Below are 20,000 nucleotides of genomic sequence, written 5' to 3'. Positions count from 1 at the left end.
ATATATATATTTATATATATATATATATATATATATATATATATATATAAAATGATTTAAGAAATTCCAACGAAAGAAAGATGTATATTTAAATAAGGGAGTAGTCACCAACAATGTGTATTTTTATCATTATTTTATTATTCCGTGTCTTGGTTTTTCATTGAGAATTATGTTTGGATCATTGTAATAATGTTTTTAAGTTATTGAAATCGTTTACGTACGTTTCAGACGGTCTGATGCGTCCTCGTCAGAAATTATTTTCAAATGTGTAAAAATGGCGATTTTCGTTAGTTTGAAGTTTTTCCAAGGGGTGGAAGCTTGTAAGTGTTTATTATACATTGGTATGCTTTTTTTTTTTTGTTAAGGGAGATTTTGACAAAAAAAAAAAAAAGAAAAAGCATACCAATGTATAATAAACACTTACAAGCCTCCACCCCTTGGAAAAACTTCAAACTAACGAAAATCGCCATTTTTACACATTTGAAAATAATTTCTGACGAGGACGCATCAGACCGTCTGAAACGTACGTAAACGATTTCAATAACTTAAAAACATTATTACAATGATCCAAACATAATTCTCAATGAAAAACCAAGACACGAAATAATAAAATAATGTTAAAAAATACACATTGTTGGTGACTACTCCCTTATTTAAATATATATATATATATATATATATATATATATAAACACTCACCTAACGCCCTAACTTAAGCCATGTACTCTCAATTTTCATAAATATCAGTTTACTTCCGAGTGATTTTGATATGCTGAGTCTTCTATCTAGCATTTAAGATCCTCCCCAAAACGTAAGCGCCGTCCCATTAAAAACGGTCAAAGTAATACGATTTACTAATTCACTGGAAAAAGAGCTTCGTGTAGGTTAAAATGAAAGTTTCACTATAATCCCATTTAAACGATGATACATCTATCTCGAATGTGTCCTTTTTTTATTTTGTGTGTTTGTATATGGGAATCACTCTACATGAAATGTAAAACTAATTGATCTTATAGTTAAAAAAAAGGTGTATAATCACAAAAACAGATAGGAAGTTAGAATCACTCCAAAACAAATATAGTCTTTTAACTGGCTGTGATAAATTCAGAGGCAAAGTGATGGAATCAAACGCTCAAACATTAGCATGGCGGTGATTGACCCAGCCATTTGTGCCGAACATATATCTTATTATACACATCTATGTGGGAAATGGTATTTAGTAATATTCCTGATCTTTAGTGCAGAGAGAGACACCGCTGAAGAAGCTATCCTGAGTTCGATCTCCTGTTCTATCAAGTAAAATCATGTCGACCAAAAAAAGCACCGTGACTTCTACCAACGTAACTACTTTCATAATCTCTCAGTTTGCAAACAAAGCAAGTCTGAATATCCCGTAAAATCTACTTGATTCCAAACCTAAAATAAATGTTGGTTAAGTAGATTTACGTTGCTAACATATGTATGCATCCTTTAAATAAGTTGCCAAATCAGATAAAAGAACGATAATTCTGTCGATCCTTTTGAGACAGAATAAGAATTAGCTAAGGGTAAAAAAAGTAACCAAAGTATTTTTGGAAAATATCGGATGAAATAAGAGGTCACTAAAGAATCAAAGAGGCTTTACACACGCAATTATGCGATATCAGGTTTCCGAAACACACATAGGTACACTCCTAATTAATCCAGATTCAAAATGTACCGCATTTGTGTTTGTAAGCGTGCATAGTTGAAATAACGAACTTAGACTATTTACATGGGTGGTGAGTAAAATATCAGGGATGGACCACTTGCATAATCGAATGGAAGATATACTAAAGTTTACCGGAAACTGCGTTTCATTTTTTAAAATGGCCGGTACACCTGGCTAAAATCACGCTGATACATCGCCTCTCGTCAGACGACTGATGTGGCGTCGATGATAAGTCTGCTCATGCTTTGATAAGAATAGCTAGTGTTGTAATTAAACGACATGTATAAATTTGTACAAGTTTTACCGACGACAAACTGACGTCCTGGCGTGAGTATATTTCAGACAATACTATTAACTTAACACTATAACAAGAACATATGTATTTCAGGCTTCGAAAAATAAGTACTACTATGGCTACTACTACTGTAGGGCCGCTATACACGTCATAGAACTACATTATGTATATATATATATATATATATATATATATATATATATTTCATACATTTATAAGCTACAATCAACAACCAAATGAATGCGTTGACGATGATTATGGTTTTCAAAAGGCGAACAATTAAAAGATACATCTGCCTTACTTAAAAATTTCTAGGTTTATTTATGGTATCTTTTACATATAAAAAAAACCTACCCAATATTTTGGCCTATTCCTTCCAAAAGCCGTTCTTTACCATAGGGCGTTGGGGATTGGCCACCACCAACTACCGTTGTTTAAATTTTTACGAAGGAAGGGCATGATTCCACGTGGCAACGCCAGTTAACCGGTCCTGCTAGTATATAATAAAATTTACTGAGATGTTCAAATATTGCTTCGTATTAAATTATTACGAGAAATTTTAGGAAGGCAAACTCGATAAGTTTTTTTTTTTTTTTTTTTTTAACTATTTATTTACCTTGAAAATATGAATGAACAGGCTTTCGAACTAATAGGTCTTTTTACAGCGATGATATTTTTTTTTATTCATTTTTGCGTCGATGATATTAAAAACTCACACGTGGACAGCAGTAAGTAACTCAGATGATATTATAGTTTCCTTTTTAATGCTCGGTATTTTTATAGAGATCTTTTGAAACGGATATCGAGTCCTTTGTGTTTACAAGGTATGTGGCATTGTATCAGATTTGTTCCGACTTCGATAGGTTGAGATTTCACATTTTATAACGGTTGTTTATTGCTAACAACAGCAACAAAATTGGTCTTACGCCATTTAGAGTCTTTCAAGTTCAGACAAGAACTGTCAAAGAGGAAAAAGGAGAGAAACAAGTAGAGAGAGGAAGTGGAAAGACAGAGACAGTGAAAGAGAGCAGGTACGCGTAACTGCGTTCTTTTTAAAACGTTGTCTACACTGAGCTAAACAAACCTAATACATATTCCAAGAAGCTACGGAATCCGCTATGTTAAATTCAGTTCCTATCAAATTGATACTAGTCTCGAAGGAATTTTTACCACTGGAATAACTTCGTTCAGCTACAGATAAAATAGCAAATTGGGCTCAATTAATCGCATATAATTAATCAGTGGCAATAGATATTTCGTTATTAAATAACCCGAAAAGTAATAAAAAAATCTATAATATAAACAAAGAACTGAACCAAGTTGCACGCAGACATCATGTCATGATTTATCAACTCAAGGTCATCCGGTACACAATTCATAGGAAAACATGAACAGACAATGTTATATCAAATTATTCGGATTCTTTGGACTACTACTCTCATCTTTATATATATATATATATATATATATATATATATATATAATATATTATATATTAAAAAAATAATGTAAATTAAATAAAGAAATTTAATTAAATAAATTAATGAATAGTTTTAGTAAAACATATTAAGTGAACATAAGTAATTAGTGGTAACGTTGTATGATAATTCTATTGATTTTTTTTTAATAGAGATATGAAAATAGGTAAATATATGAATCTTAAAAAAAACTTTGGAAGGATGAGATGTAGGTAAAACAGTTTCCCATGTTTTTCCATATAAGGAAAATGGACACCATAATGTTCATCGTTAAAGTGTGTTTATTCAATACGTCTGAAGATAGGCTATTCATGTGAAAATTTTCAAACGACATAATGTTTGAATTTTTTCAAATAACCTTGAAATAATTGTAACTAACGATGAAATACATTATTTGTTGCTAGCAATCTATTCCTTGATGTCTTGATTTTGTTAAAAAAATATATATATACATACGTATATACATATATATATATATATATATATATATATATACATATACACATATATAAATGCGTGCATATATGTGTATATATATATGTATATATTTAAACATATATATGCACGTATATATGCATATCTATGTATATATATATACATATATATATGTGTATATATAAATATAGATACATATATATACACACATATATATATATATATACATTCATATATATATATATATATATATATATATATATATATATATATATATATATATAAAGTTTAAAGAAAATGACTCGTGTGCCACCATCGAGAATCGAAACTAAAACGTTTAGCTTACGATTTACTTTTTCCTTTGACATTAATGCCCGAGCTATGAAGACATGTTTGCTTCAAGGCTAAAAATTAAAACATGACCCCACAGCTATTGCGTTACGCATGCATATTCGCAATGCCGTCGTTTAACTTTCGCCAAGCAAATTCCTTTTTTTTTTTAATTTTCACACTTTTGCACCGATTGTCTCCGGCAAAAAAAAACAAAAAAATATATATAACGTTTCGCATGGGTTTAAATACCCTATATATCAAGTTTCATTTCTGTAGACCAAAGACTGACAGAAGAGGTTTGTATGAAAAGATTTTATTAAATATATATACGCATACATAATATATATATACATATATATATATATAGAAAGACGTTTGTATTTACTATAACCTTTGTGCGCAAATATTATGCAAGTATAAATCATGTAGAATATCTGCATGAATATAATTACACGTAACAGTAAATTTAAAATGATCGTTCGTTAAGAAAACCGAAAAAAAAACTACTAGGGAATTAATTAAGGTTAACGTTCCAAAAAATATGCAAATTCTCTTAGTCTTTTGCACATTAATGCAATTCCACGATTCATATGTAACAAAGTCGTATTTTCTTTTTAAATAAATGGAGAAAAGGTGTTTAATATGAATATCAATAAACAAAAAAAACACATTTATAGTGTATATATATATATATATATATATATATATATATATATATATTGGCCAATGTCAAAACATTGTTAATTTACTGCCCGCATAGCAGCAGTAGTATAGCGCCACGGTTAAAAGCCCCGACTGTTTTTTTGGACGATCGGATTCTGATCCTGGCCTGAGGTATTTTCTTGTCTAGCCGCACTGATGAGCTGTGAAACAGCAAAACAGTACTGTATGTGGGTGACTATATATATATATATATATATATATATATATATATATATATATATATATATATATATATATATATATATATGTAAATTTTTGGTACAGCAAAATGGAAGGAGAAATTTCAGAGGAAACATCATTTAATTTAAATACCAAAAAAAAAAACAAGAAATGGGCAGGTGAAATTATTAAAATTACCTTAAGGCCTTATCGTCTGACCCTCTAAGAGGACACGTCAGAATGATAAATTAAAAACTAAGAAAACGAATGAGGGAAGAAGGGAATTTTGGTAACAGTTGGAAGAACAGTGGGGGAAAAAAAAAAAAAAAAATCTCACTGTTCAGGTGGTTTTAAATCAATGAATATCTCCAACTGGTGTTTCAGAATCTTTTGTCTATATATATATATATATATATATATATATATATATATATATATATATAGACAATATATATATATATATATATATTGTCTATATATATATATATATATATATATATATAGATAGATAGATAGATATATTGTGGTACGTAATATGTAATAACATTGAACCCTAAAATCAGAGATTAGGCTTACAGCTCCTACAAGGATCAATGGCGTAGTGAATAAAGTACTTGATAAAATTCAGTTGTAAGTTACACTCTTCTTGAAGTGCGGGCAGCACTCAAAAAATACAATTGCAAATCAATTAGATCTTCTACCCAGTCATGGCTGAACGACCGAGAATATGCTACCCCCGTTTAAGGTTCTGTTCGAAATTTTAAACAGATTCCTAAGTTCGACAGAAAGATTCCCGAGTTCAACAACCTGCCCCCCTCACCAATTTTATGATAAGTACATACATGAGCCTTAAATCCAAAATTCAACATTAACAATGTACGACATAAGTAAATGCGCATGGTGTGTTTATTCAATCCCGAAAACGCCAAAAGTGAAGTGTATATAAAAATAGAACACATTTATCCATACAAATGCCATTTTACAATTAAGCGTGAGAGATTAGCTAACCACTGACCGTCTTATTGGATCTATCTAAATTATAAATACACCCCCTTTGGTAAGATATATTTTAAATACTAGAGTGGTCTGGACGAGACCCACAAACCTTTCATATAATTTAGAAGAACGAAAACCTGCGCATTCTTGACATTTCAATTTGAAGCTATTTTTAAAATAATGGCGTTATGTTTAAGTAACATTACACACTAACTCTTTCATGTCAAGACAAGACTATAACTAGCATTGCATAAAAAAGAAGAGAGAAAAAACAACCCACAAAAATATCTTATCCCCTTCCCTCTTCACGTGCTACTACGACTCTGACTACAACCCCATACTAAGACACACACACACACACACACACACACACATACCTACAAACATGCACAATAGTAGACACAGGAGTCAACCACCGTGATAAAGTGGGCTTGGTCATATAGGCTTAGTTTTAATACACTTGGAATATAATTAGAATTACGAAGGCGGCGTCACTGGAGGGACAGATATTACCTGGCAACGTGTGCTTCAAGTCTTTCAAACTATTTAAAGATAAATCAAAGTCTTTCATCTTTGAAGATCGATATATTTATTTAAAAAAGGGCGTATTTAACTATTCAATGAAAAATATATTTATAAAAAGTGAGTTTTTATCTATTAAATGAAAGATATATTTATATGAAAAAATACTATTGAACTATTAAATAAAAAAAGGCATTTATTACGGCCGTATCAAAGACAAAACAACAACTGTCAAACATTTGTCATAAAGTTGGACTTACCCCGTGCAGGTCTACTAAAAAGTTTACCAACATTTTTTTTATTATTATCATTATTATAAAAAGTGTTATTTCTTGCTAACAATACATATTTTAATATTAAAGAAGATTTCATTAAATTATATTTATTTACAAGTGTTTAAATTTGATAACATATTCGAAAGAATGATGTAAACTTGGATTGAATTTGGCGAAATTTGATTTTAAAAAACTATATAAAAATTATTTTAAAACAAAGTGTTCTTTCATTCACGGCCAATACATTTTATTTATTTAAAAAAAAACGAAGTGAATTTTAATAAAAAAATATTTTAAATGCTCAAATTTCTTTAATTATACGCTAATTGATCAAACTTTTAAAAGCCTCCAAAACTGATGTCATCTTTGGATTTCGGAAATTTCACACTGGAACGCAAAACAGCTGACTGGTTAAGAGGATTTTACCGGAACCCTTCAAAATTTCGAATTACTCTCGTGGATTTAACCGTTTTCGCTTTAACTCACCGGAATATAAATTTACTGTATTTTTAATGCTGTTTTCTTGTCGTGATACTGTTATTTAAGTCTTAGGAATAATTTCGCGTGAGGGTTTTACTACAGAAAGTTTTATTATATGAATTCTTCCATTATTTGTGCCTCAAAATAATAGAAATAAAAAATTATACTAAACCGAATCTCTACAATGTTAACATATAGGCTACTGGATCTAATTAAACACTACTTTGATCAAGAATTAAAAAATATATGCCACAGAAATAAAATATCGACTCTAAATAGTCGTGTTGATGGATTACTGGATGTTGGCAGTTTCAGATTACATTGAAGAAATAGGAAACGATCTGAGAGTTGTGAACTACAAGTCAACATGTAAATACAAACATATGGATATCTTTGTTGCAAGCATGTTGAATAGCAAATCAATTTCGAAAAATAAAAATGAATGGCCGATCATAAATTCCTAGTTTTTATCAGAGAGGAATTCCAAAATAAGACAAAAGAATTACACATTTTTAGCAATACTACAGTACCAGGAATTAAGTGATTTTTTTTTTTACTAAAAACAAGATTCCACGAATTTGGAAACTAATTCACAATTTACTAAATCAGGTAAGCCAACATTCATGTATTTATCTATTTTTTGTAATAGTTTTCATGCTTCAACTTATATTGCCCATTTCTTTCGCTGTTTTCTATCCTTTTCTGAACAATTTGGAAATAAAAACTTCTTTATCAGATCTAAGTATTACCAGTAAGGCTACCCAGTGTTGTCCGTCTATCCAATTAAATCTAAATCAAGATAAACAGTGACGATGTTTAATCGTATTTTGCCACGTTTTTCATAAATTTAATTATATATCGATCACATCGAATCAATACATTCAACAATTTTAATCGAATCCATACATTCAATAATTTTATTAATGGAGAATAGAAAGTGGAATTTGGGTTTAGGTTCGACAGTCACGCAATTCTCGTTTCCTTTATTTAGTCTTTTAATCCTTATACTCTGACAATATTTTCTCCGTTGGAATATGTCCATTAAACATTTATCGTCTGAATGTTTTTGACCCTGAGTGTTTTTGGTTCTTTATATCTAGTGGCTCCTTGCTTTGTCTGAAACGATTTCCGTATTAAAAAAATCAGGGGCTAATAAGAACTTATTTACGTTGGACTTGAAGGCAATCAGATTGTAGTCAGCTGGAAAGCAGGCAATCACAAGAGAGGGCGCGCGGTTCTAAGAAAGAGTCTTTGTTCATAGTATCTACATTTAGGTTTGAGCACAGATAAACAGTGTGGGAAATTATTGATAGTGGTTTTGGCTAGACGAGTGTTTTTCGTGAAAGTTTGACGATTAATTAAACAAAATAAACTATTTTTCATAAGTTTATCTATGAGAATTGATACGTGGTATTATTCGAACAACGATTCCAATATTAATAGATATATTCATAAAGCGAACCTTTCTGAAATTGGGAACCATTCTAAGCTAACTTGGACACCCTTATTTTGAACTCAAACCTGCATAGAATTTTCCACTGAACACTTAGAAGCACTTGTACCTCCTTGACGTAAATCGCTCCGACAAACCCGAAAGCAATTAAATCCCACCTCTACACAGTAGAAAACCCTAGATCTAAGAAAGACTTCTACTCCAATAGTTTCTCCCCCAGAATTGCTAGGCTTTGGAACTCCCTTCCGTAATTCTGCTTTACCAACTGTACTGATATGCAGAAGTTCAACTGTTATGTGAGTAGACATCTTGCTGCTCATCTCCCTTCATAATATCCCTGCAACTTATGTTCCCGATAGTAGCCCCCTACTTCAAAGTGGCACTGTTCTTGTTTGAGGTGAAAATTGAATATAATATAACATTATATATATATATATATATATATATATATATATATATATATATATATATATATTACCACTGTAGTAAATTTAACGTGTGTTACGGTTTCCAGATTATAAATTATTCGATCAGGAGATCCTATTTATTAAAAAGGAGGATAGGTATACTATGAACATTAAATTAGAATATAGATACGTTGATTTTATGTTTGTAATGTTATCACCTTCTATCCTCTTTTTTTAATAAATAGGATCTCCCGATCACCGAAGATGCAATATAAAAAAAAAAATTAAAAGAAAATTGATGTCACTTTTCGGCCGTATGTGAAGCTAAAAATTTCCATTCTGACTATGATCCAAGGGTAGTTGCTGTTTTGTTTAAGGATGGTATAATTATATCATAGGGAGTGCGTTCGCACTAGGCATCTATACAATGCAAATATGTCACAGACTCCTATAAGGATATTGGAGATAAATCATAAGAGCCAGATATATTCTTACACTACATTGAGCAGATTACTTAGATAAATACTTTTATAGTGTTATGTCCCCGATAGCAACCACTGTGTTTTGTTTGGGATGAAAATTTGATTTAAAATAAAAAGTATGGAGATAGATGTTTCTGATATCCGTCTGCAGAGTCCTGATAGTATCAGAGATGTTATGCATCTGTCACACCACCTCTCTCTATCCCTCATATCACTTGCTAATACTGCATTAATTGGGTCGCGTGTCACTCGGCAGGTAACTGACGTAAGTCTTGTGCGATCTCTCTACTGAACTACATCCCTTTATTCAGACATCTTCGAAATACTGAAAACAAATCTCTCTCTGACCAAAAACTGAGATCCGAAGACGATCTCCATATATCTGTCCGCTTGTGATGCGCTGCGTGCACGAGATGCTGACAGAATCATGGTGCACACGCAGTTTTGTTGTTTTCGAATTGATTGGTAAAAACTTCCATACATCACAACTGGTGTAACAGTGTATTCAGAAACGCCACACTTCGTTTTAGTATTAAATTTTGTAATTAAGGATTGCTTTTTTTTTTCGATCAGGTAGATGAATTAATTCATATTTTTCTTACTTGTTATCGCCTGCCGCGATGGATTGAACCTTTAAAAGTTAATATTAAATAGCAGAATTATCTTTGAATATATGTACAATATAGAGAAAATTCATCACTAACATCTCATAATAAATTAAATCTGAACAAAACTATCTATATTATTATAAAAGTCTGTAGACAATCCGGACGTCCTTGCTTGAATTTTGTGTATATATATATATATATATATATATATATATATATATATATATATATATATATATATATATATATATATACTAGCAAAAGTACCCGTCGTTGACTGGGTTCAAAAACAGCCTACAGAAAATCGATTCGAATTTATGAAAGTATGATAGGTTATGAAAAGGAAGGGTTGTAAATTTGGATTAAATTTGGGGGTATCAAAACCAAAGCAAGATATGATGAAAGTAAAAATAAAATAGATAAACCCCATAATTTATTATACCATACCTGTTCAAACTGAAACACTTATCACAGTATTCTGTGGATCTATATTAAAAAAAACTTTGTTAAACTTTGTGACATATTTCCATTCTATAGAGGTCAGGTGCGAACGAACACCCCATAATTTTATTATACCATATTTCTCCAAACTGAAACATAATTATCAAAGTATACTTACGCAGATACATATGAAAAGTCTTTATTAAAGTTTGTGCGTATTTCCATTCTATGGAGGCCAGGCGCGAACGCAGACCTCACAATTTTATTATACCATCCCTATTTAAGTTCAAAATACTTATCAAAGTATTCTTGTGTACATCTATATCAAAAACACTTGTAAACGTTTGTTTTTGTTTTTAATTTCTAAATTTTTTATTTCCATACTTTGTGGACCAGGCGCGAACACAGACCCCACAATTTTAATGAACCGGCGTTCTGCCAGATCAAACATACCCATTCCTGTATCTCGATACATCTTCTATCATTATATGTAATTAGTTTTTTAAAACAGTCAACCATATAGGAGCCTATTCGTGAGCAACCACACACACACATACACACACACACATTCAGCTTTATATTATAGATATATCTGTGTATGCGTGTGTGTGTGTGTTGTGTGTGTGTGCGATTTAAAGGTTATAAGGGTTTTTCGAAGCTTGAAAACGATGTTACTTTTTGTATTTCTTGTCACAAAAATATATCGATATTTTTTTGTGACCAAGAGCGGAGGACTGCTTGAAATATACAAAATAAAATATTAAATTAAAAAAGTAACATCGTTTTCATACTTCTAAAACCCTCATGAAGTTTAAAATCACTGATCTAGAACCATACGTCGACTTTTAACATTATATATATATATATATATATATATATATATTCTCTCTCTCCTTCTCTCTCTCTTTCTCTCTCTCTCTCTATTTATATATATATATATATATATATTTGTTGCACACTTTGTTTTATAAGATCACCACTTATGAAGGCCCGAACGCCACTCGAGGATGTTTACGGTAGTCATCAAGACAACAGTTTAGTAATCGTTAATAATGAGAATTTAGTATAATTTTATTATATACAGGACGGCTCAGCTAAACTTGTTTACATTGGACTTGAAAACAACCATATTGTTGACATCTGGAAAACAGACTAGCGGAACAGAGTTTCACGAGCGGGCAGTTCTAGAAAAAGAAATATTTGTTCATGGAATCCATGTTAAAATTTAGGCATAGAGAACGGGGGAAATTGTCGATAGTGGCTGTAGCTAGACGAGTGTTGTTTGTAAAAGTTTGACAAGAATTAGATTAGGGATGGATACATTTCAAAACATTAATAATGTAATGAAGAACGAACAATACAAATAATTTTTAAAAAAACTATCATCAGAGTAGACAGGTGTATAATTCAATGTTAACAAGTGGTTTGTCAAATTGGAAAATCGGATAATACTTTCTTTCTTCACACTAAAAAGCCTTTCCAACCAAATACAATGGCCCAAACAATTTGAATACATTAGCCGTTACTTTTTACCTATGTCGTTACAGTTTAAAACCCTTGGAATCACACGCTGTCCGGTACCGCTGCAAAGGAACAAACAAATAAAACAGCAAAGAAATAAAAGTCCGACTTGGCAGATTTCAAAAGTATATAAGAACGGGCACTGACTACGTGTAAACGAGATTTCTGATAAACAGAATATTAAGCTATGTATTAACCAGACAAAGATTAGTAGTAGTAATAATAATAATAATAATAACTAGCAATAATAACTGTAATTGAACATTTTTAGAACACACAACTAAAACGATTAAAAAATAAAATAAAACACGAATATAACGACGAATTTAAAACAATTTTTAGCAAATTATTTTTTTAACCTTTTAACGCTAAAAAGAATTGATTTAAAAAAAATAGATTTTTTAAATGAAAATTCAACACAAAACACATTGTTTTGTTTTGTTTCGTTTTTCTGAATGAGTTTTATATATATTATAAAGGAACATGTGTTAATTCACCTGCACATATTTTAAAAATTAAAAAAAAAAACTATAGCAAATATCTTAGTCTCCACCTCAACATGTTTTTTTTTATAATTATAAAATAAAATATCAATTTGAAACCTAAACAAACAGCCATGTTCCTTTTATTTTGTTGTAAATTTTTGGAGATTTTTGGGGGGGTTTTAATGATGTTTAACTGATAAAGAACGTCTATAGAGGTAATTCGTTTCTCACTAATTAATGTTTGCGCTGATGGTGTTTTTTTGTGACACTGAACGTACGGACAAGTATATTAATATTTAACTTCCCGACATTTAAGTTTATTTGTATTTTTTTTTTTTTTTGCAATGGTCTCTATATTATGACCCAACCTCATTTTTAAAAAAAATCAAATATTTCAGCTCTACATGGAATCTTACCTATAGTCATTTGACTTAAATGAAGCAAGGTTGCCTGAATTTCAATTATTGCTTAAGACTACTCGATCTTAACCCTTAAACTGTAGAATTAGAACATTATAATAGAATTTTCATCAAATAAAGATTCTAGATATAAGGTTTAGTAAAATTATATTTTGAATGTTATTTTTTATTAGGCTGCATGAAGTCGCGCATGATTGTTTTGTTTGATGGATTTCATTATTCTCGCTATTTATAAAAAACTAGCAGGGCTACCCGGCGTTGCTCGGGACCATATAAACAATGAAAAAACAAAAGCAGATATTGAACATATGTTTTATTCTTAGGGGAGAGGAATCTTTCATCTCAAGTTTTAGCGTTACAAACAAACATTTGTCTTTTATATATATAGATAATGACAGGTTTTTTGGGGGCCCCCTCGAAGATAACTGATCAGTTGACCAACTTCTAGTGGTCCGTTTGACGTGAAATTTCGATATTTGTCATCCAGGTGATGGGGCTTCGATATGATACCAAATTTGTCAAGTTTGGTTCCGTCTTTCAAAAGTTTTAGCATTACAAACAAACATACATACACACAGACGTTTGGCTTTTATATATATAAATGGTCGTTAACAGTGTCACACAATAACAGACAGAACATTAAGTTCACACAATTATTTGTCCCGAGTAAAGTTACGAGTAAATCTACTAAATCTTTTTAATATTATGTTTTGATACATCCGGGTGGTGTTTGTTATGAGAATTTTCTTTGTTATTTATAGTAACCTGTTCTTTGTAAATATATTCTTAAATCCGTGAGGAGTACGTGTACTTTAGCCCGAATCACAATGACAAAGATTTTATAGATTATAGAGCTTTATATAAAAGAACAGTGCGAGGTACTCCTCGATAGTCGGAAATGTTTTGTAGTGCCAAACAATCTGGCTGGGTTGATGATCTTTTTTTCTCTGTCTTACATCTCCTGTCTCATAGTAGAGACATTGCTAGTCTTGCTTTACGCTATCATTATTTCTATGGAATTTGCTCGACTGAGCTCCGCCCTTTCATTCCTCTCTGTAAGAGAGTCACAGCAAGAACTCTACTTTCTACAGAAACTACGAAGTGCCTTTCTTTTCTTGTTCACTTACAACCAAGCGAACATAGTTTTTATTCCAAGAAATTCTTATCTGCTCTTATCTGTTCTTATTTTGCTTGGAAAGACTCCGTTGGTAGTGTGTTCACACTACCAACGGAGTCTTTCCAAGCAAAATAGTTGCATTCAAGTCTAATGCAAACAAATCACTTTGTGAACGAAATCCTCATATAGTTCATCACCCAACTGATAATCTCACTCACTGTTATCATCGAGTTTCTTCTGGCCTTAGTAAGTGGCCACACATTAGTATACAAAAACTTTAAACAACGGTCGATAGATAAAATAGCCCGCAATTGATATTTCGTCAAAAGTTTGGAAAAACGGAGATTGACTATGGAATTTTGAGAGCGACAGTATATTATATGTGCCAAATTAATTGGCACACACAAATTTGCTAAATGTATTATGAAACAACTGATAGGTATTTATTTTTTAGGAGTATATGTTGTTTTATACGTTTAGAAAAACGGAAATTGACTATGGAATTTTGAGAGCAACAGTATATTATGTGTTTGCTAAATGTATATTATGCATTTGCTAAATGTATTATGAAACAACTGATAGGTGTTTATTTCTTAGGAGTATATGTTGTTTTATAATACTTCAGTCAATATTTATCATAAATCATGGGTCTTCCCTCTTAGTGCTAACACTTGATTACTACATGCGATACACAGATATCTGCATATTCCATCAAATAGTTTTCTTTGCTTCTCAAATACTGAGTTAATGAAAAGGTTCGGAAGAGACTTTTCCTCTCCACTATTGATCATTTAAATGTGTTATCGTATATCTTATTTGACGCTCTTGGTCTAACTAGATTCTAGGACAAACATTTATCTAGTCTGGTGAAGTATCTAGCTTTATGGTTTTACTTGATGTAGCATTACTAAGCGAAAGTGCTCATTCCTCGTAAAAGCCACTATTTAATCCACGAATGTGATTCACAATATTTAGTCAGGATTTACTTGTAAGAAAAAGTATTCTCATGGCAAGTTGCTTGATAAATCCCTGCACGGAGAGACCTTAGACACTGCGAGAATAGTGTCTAGTAAGTATTCAACCTCTCTCCATTAGTCATTCTCGCTCCCACTAGTAGCCATTCTAGCTCTCTTTAGCAGGCATTCTAGCTCTCCAGTAGGCATTCTAGCTCTCTTTAATAGGCATTCTAGCTCTCTTCAGTAGGCATTCTAGCTCTCACCAATGCGCATTCTAGCTCTCCAGTAGGCATTTAGCTCTCTTTAGTAGGCATTCTAGCTCTCCAGTAGGCATTCTAGCTCTCCAGTAGGCATTCAAGCTCTCTTTAATAGGCATTCTAGCTCTCTTGAATAGGCATTCTAGCTCTCTTCAGTAGGCATTCTAGCTCTCTTTAATAGGCATTCTACCTCTCCAATACGCATTCTAGCTCTCTAGTAGGCATTCTAGCTCTCCAGTAGGCATTCTAGCTCTCTTTAGTAGGCATTCTAGCTCTCCAATATGTATTCTAGCTCTCTTCAGTAGGAATTCTAGCTCCTTTCAGTAAGCATTCTAGCTCTCACCGGTAGACATTCTCCAATAGGCATTCTTGCTCTCAGCAGTAGGCATTCTAGCTCTCACCAATAAGCATTCTAGCTCTTTCCAATAGGCATTGAAGTTTTCTACTAATAGGTTGTCTTATATTTCGTGGAGTGTACCGTTTTAATTGTTTTGTAAAGCCGTGCATGATACGTAAGCTTAAACCCGGACGTCAATGATATAACAATTGCTAAATGTTACAGCATTGTATGGGGGAAAGGAGCATGGTCGATTTACATGATCAGAAATGTCTTATGGCTACAAACTACCTATCGGAATGAGCTATACTCTTCCAAAAAGATCCTGTCCCACAGAAAGAACATTGTTAGTCTTTTTGCTATTCTATTCTTATTTTTAATGAAGAAGCTCCACTGAGTTCTAATCTCTGGTTCCTTCTTGCATGGGATCCATAGTAAGACAAAATCTGGGTTCCGTTTTTTTATGTATATATATATATATATATATATATATATATATATATATATATATATATATATATATATATATATATTATGTTACCTCTGTTTACAAAGTTCTTGAAAAAACTTCCTTTGTATCTGTAATCCCGATTGCAAACTTAGTGAGTTTTTATTCCGGTTCAGCTGAAAAAAAACTCATGCAATATCTCTTAATCACACTCTGTATTAGCAAAAATGTTATCTTAAATTTATTTATACATAAATAGATGTGTTCTTCGGAATTTCATGATTAATTCTCAGCATTATCTAAAATATTAATCTCACCTGTTTGTTTAAATTTATGTATGTATGTATGTATGTATGTATGTGCGTATGTATGTATGCCTAAAACCTTCGATAGAGGCGACGGATTTTCATGAGATCGGTATCATTTTGAAGCCCGACCCTTCAAACGACAAATATCGAAAAATTGGCTAAAAACATTAATTCCTTTTCCCTCAACTGAACAATTTTCTACGTAGAGAAGTCGGCTTTTTTCGTCGATATTTCGAAAGTCATCCCCTTTCGATTGACTAATTTTAATTTAAACCTTCTCCACTTCCGTTTTGACGATGGACGCAATGGCAAAGACGTCAAGTGTATGTGTGTTTTTTCACGTTCTTTTCCTCCTTCGCGGTACAAGTTTGAGCCTGCCTGCCTACTACTACTATTTTTTTTTGTTGTTCAACACAAACCTCCAAACACCCGGGCAACGCCGAGAAACCAGGCTAGTTTTTTGGGGTTTTTTTTTCTAATTCGACGAACTCCTTAATCTAGCAGTCTTCATCAATTCACTATTTTGGTGCATCACTATAATACAGCTTCCTATTCGAGTATCTTCTTTCCAAGAACTGCACGCTAGTGGAACTCTCTTCCTGCTGCTTACCTTTAGCGTTGGCCTTTTTACGATTAAGGTCAATATGCATGTCTTGTCTTTGTGACAATCATCCTTCCTTCTTTATCTCCTTACATCAAATAACCTCATGCTTAATATAGAAGAACTTCCATAAAAATAATAAACAGATAGAGCATCGGATAAAGCTAACTTTAACTCCAGCTTGAACTCCATAAGCATCTTCCTCCCTAATTTCTTACTACAAGCGGAAATCGCAGTACATTATTTATTCTAATATCCTTAATAGCATATAGATATGGACAACCGAAAGCATCATCTATATCTCTATAAAAATGAGAAAGTGTGTGTGTTTGGACAATTCTTAACCTATATAGTCAACGAATTTTAGTACATAGAGTATTCACACACGTAGAAAAGTTTTTAATCGGTTTTCATCCAAAAAAAGGGTCGAAACAAAAGAATTGGTACTTGGTTATCATCAGATTTTTATCTGTTCGTCAACATTTTCACGACTGCGCATGCGTGAATCGCTCACATGACAGCTTCCTAATATTAAGAATAAGTAAATTTGAAAATACTGTTAAAATACGTGACAAGTTGGCCTAATGGTTATCGTACATGACTCAGTGTCTTAATGCTTTGGTTTCTATCTCAGCTCGAGTATTTTTTTACTTACAATAAGTGAACTGTTTAGGAAAAAAAAACATAATACTCGTCTGCATATGTCTAAGTTCCTTTCCGTATTTTTTACTTTACGTTACGTTTAATACCAGGCAACGCAGTTGATTTCTGCACGTTTATTAATAAAATAAATTAAAAAATGTATTAATTATTTGTTAACTTCATAAAGTAATATGCTGACCAGCTATGCATTGGCACTAACGTGCCGTTTCTGACAGCAGGAAAACTGACCCAAAACCGGACGAAGTAGCAGTATATTCTTTTCAAGCCCGTAGTGAAAATGTATTATGTATGTACATAAGTAATAATTAGGTAATTCATAGAATACATGCTTGGAAATATATATATATATATATATATATATATATATATATATATATATATATATATATATACATATATATATATATATATATATATATATATATATATATAGATCCCGCTATGTAAAAAATCAAACGGCCCGAGCACTGTAAATGCGGTGGGTGAATGTTTATTTAATGAACATGTGAAGAGGTCATTTGCGATCACCCACTTATGAGGCAGTGGTTAGAACTGCTTAATATCAACGTGATTATTGTAGGTTCAAGCACATACTAGGGAAAGTGCTAATCTAGCCGCACCGATGAGTTGTGATACAGCGAAACAGTACTGTACGTGGATGAGTGCATATATATATATATATATATATATATATATATATATATATATATATATATATATATATATATATATTACGAAATAAGCTACATAAAAAAGTAAATATTTTCACATGAATTCTTTGGATTAGTCAGACTACTGATCTCAACTTGTATAATGTTCGCATAGCGTTTAAGCTGATGTAACTTCCGAGGTTCATCTTGTTGAAGTTATGAATGTTTAGGGTTTATTCCAAAATCGTTTTGAGATGCCGAACTGATCCATAGGGTAGATTTTTTTTTTTGAGATGCCGAACTAATCCATAGGGTAGATTTTTCTCATTCACTCAGTTACGCCCTGGTAGAAAACTTAATACCTCCACAATATCACCATTCGCCCTATGTATGGAGTATTGTTATCACAAGTGAGCTGGTGCATCTGCTACTAGTTTGCTCCTGTACAGGGTTCAATAGAGAGTCGTCAGCCTGATAGGCCCCGCACTATCAGCTAGGCTTCAACATCTGTCCCATTGACGAAATGTTGTATCCCTTTGCCTGTTTTATAAGTATTTTAATGGTAGATGCTCCGACGAACTACAAGCACTTGTACTCCCTCAATGTAAATACTCCTGACAAACCCGACGAGCAGCAAAATCCAATCACTACACAGTAGAGATCTCTAGCTTTCAAAAAGCCTTCTACTCCAATAGTTTTTTTTTCTCCAAAACTGGTAGACTTTGGAATTTCTTTCTTGATTCCTGCTTCTTCAACTGTACTGACATGCAGAAGTTCAAGTGTAATGTAAACAGGCATCTTGCGTCTCAACTCCCTACATAGTATCCCTGCAACTTATGTTCCAGATAGTAACATCCTACCTCAAAGCAGCACTGTGCCTTGTTTGGGGTGAAAATGTAGTATTTTGTTTTTAATTAAATTCTTAGTTTGCCCGTACTAAGGATTGAACTGCATTCTTCAGAAAATCGTCACCTAGTTTTAGATATTATCGAGCAATGCCGAAATTGCGCTGGTTGCAACGCTGAAAGATGTGCTGGACGATTAGTACAATCGTTATAATTTTTGTAAAAACAGAATGTAAGAAAGAATATTATCCTAGCGAAATAAATATTTACATGTAAAAGTATTTGTTATAAAATGTTTTAATAGAAAAGAATATCAGAATATAAACAATAATTAAAATAGATCTGACTTCTAGAATCTGACGTAGTCTGACGTAGAGGTCACTTAAGACGACGTGGATTTTAGGAGAGAGCTTGTAAATACACATATCAGTTGATCAAGTTGTAGGAATCAGAGAGAGCCGGCCATATTTACTACTTTTAGTAGTGCTCCTGTGGATTCTTACGATTTATTTTTTTCCATGCATTACTTAAAAAATATTTTCTCTTAAGGAGGGGGAACGTAGAAACTTGGTTTTAGTAGTAACTTAAGTAGAGCGACCTTAATTTTTATTTCTCT

General features: G+C 32.1%; 1 protein-coding gene across 2 annotated transcripts in view; it reads left to right on the top strand.

Annotated features, from left to right (window-relative positions):
- The window catches only part of LOC145258205 (mucin-like protein), a 176,562-nt gene that overhangs the window by 10,719 nt on the left and 145,843 nt on the right, over positions 1-20,000 (top strand). The window contains exon 1 of one of the 2 annotated variants that reach the window (XM_080116139.1): positions 6,583-7,995. The exons of the other annotated variant lie outside the window; for it this stretch is intronic. The gene's annotated coding sequence lies outside the window, so the exon portion shown is untranslated. Of the gene's footprint in view, positions 1-6,582; positions 7,996-20,000 lie in introns of those variants that run through there. 2 annotated transcript variants of the gene reach the window in all.

Source organism: Euprymna scolopes, chromosome 33 (genome assembly GCF_053919585.1).
Source record: "Euprymna scolopes isolate OS-2025 chromosome 33, ASM5391958v1, whole genome shotgun sequence".
NCBI lineage: Eukaryota > Metazoa > Mollusca > Cephalopoda > Sepiida > Sepiolidae > Euprymna > Euprymna scolopes.
Note: the sequence above shows the minus strand (reverse complement) of the source record. Positions and strands in the feature narration are given on the sequence as shown.